This window comes from Arachis ipaensis, chromosome B05, assembly GCF_000816755.2.
Source record: "Arachis ipaensis cultivar K30076 chromosome B05, Araip1.1, whole genome shotgun sequence".
In the NCBI taxonomy this organism is placed as follows: domain Eukaryota; kingdom Viridiplantae; phylum Streptophyta; class Magnoliopsida; order Fabales; family Fabaceae; genus Arachis; species Arachis ipaensis.
Window position 1 is genome coordinate 1,537,944 of NC_029789.2, and position 1,785 is coordinate 1,539,728.

The window sequence follows — 1,785 nt, forward strand, 5'->3', positions numbered from 1 at the left end:
TTTAAAAAGTTAATACATTGAGAACTAAAATATATCCAATTTTTGTTAATTTTATAAGTGTATTGCAATCTTTTTTTTAATTAATCCTCAAAAGTTATTTTAGTATATTAAAAGTGGGCTACAAAAATATTTTAGTATTTTTAAAATTAATTCTAAAAGGACATTTTAGCCTCTTATAATAGGTTATATGAATATTTTGTCTTTTTAAAGTTGAATTCAAATTTTAATTTTTAATAAATTTTTTTGGTGACTTATGTTTTTTTTGGTGACTTAATAAAATTTAATAACCTTTAACTTAAAAAGATATTTAGTTTTTTCAAACGAGGAAGTATAGGGAGCCCATAGAATATTTGTACAATGTGTACAATGAAAATTTAGGGATGTCCGATTCAGTATTAGAGATATAACCATTAGTGTTACCTTTTTTATCAACATAAGTTTTTGAGATGAGTGGTATTATGACACGGTATTAGGTTGAGTGATTTATGGGTGATGTTTATTTTATAATTTATATAGCCCATTGTACAAATATTTCATTGGCTCCCTAGTAGGACTATTTTCAAATTAATTATAAAATGTTATTTTTGTCAAAACATTAAAAAGGTATTTCAATCCTTTTACATATTACTCATCAAATGAATGTTTTAGTTCTTTTTTTTAATTAATTAGAAGAATATTTTAGTATGATATAATCAGTATATGATATATTTTTAAATTTGATTAATATTTGGAATGAAATGTAAAAAGATATAAATTGTTAGATTTAAATATAATTTATCTATTTATTAATGATAAGACATTAAATTATCACATGTTTAATTTAAAATGATGTCAACTAAGAAGGGTGCCTGTGTGTACCTAAATGTATTTGTGTATATACAAAATTGATGAAAAAATTATTTGAGATTATAGTTTGAGAACCATAGATAATAGTAGCTTGTTAAATAAATTATTATTAGTAAGTTCATATACTATATACAAAAATTAACCATCATCATTATATATTTTACCGTTATCAAATAATTGATAACAAAAGAAATGCATTCACATATTGCTAATTATTATTATTATTATTTTTTTTTAAATGGGGTGAGAGAGGCTCGAACTCTCGACCTCAGGATCACTCTTAAGCTATGAGACCTACGCGCTAGCCAACTGCGCCACCACCCCAACGTTAATATGTTAGCAGCTTTATTTTTAAACTTTAATTGTGAGGATATAATAAGGGTACAAAAAGATTACAAACTATATCGGTATAAACAGTAAAAGATTTAATCACTTTATGATTGTTTTATCTTCAACATACAACCAAAAAAATTAACCATCAATGAAATTAACTCAACTTTAAAAAATCAACAACTCAGAATAAACAAAAATTAACAACATTAGCATTATACTCTTATTAATTTAGCAACTCAGAATAAACCCAACAACTCAGGATCCCACAATTAGAATTATTAACAAATTGAATCACCGAATCAAACTCAAAACAAGCAAAAATAAATTGAACCCAGCAACCCAAAATCACAGAATAAAAATTATTAACAAATTGAATTACAGAGTCAACTCAAAACAAGCAAATTGAATTCAGTAGCTCAGAATCACAAAATTAAATCACAGAATCAACTCAAAACAAACAATTTAAATTAACAAAATCAATAAACAAACCCAATAATTACTCAGAATCATAAAATCAGTTTTATTAACAAAATTTCAAAAAACAAAAATAAGTACAGAAAATCAGAAATTAAATTGGTGTTTGTGTATGACCGTGTCTTTCATCAT

General features: G+C 24.4%; 1 non-coding gene across 1 annotated transcript; it reads right to left on the minus strand.

Annotated features, from left to right (window-relative positions):
• Positions 1,086-1,170, minus strand: TRNAM-CAU. Its single transcript is given in 2 exon segments — positions 1,086-1,121; positions 1,133-1,170. It is a non-coding gene; the product is annotated as a tRNA-Met (tRNA).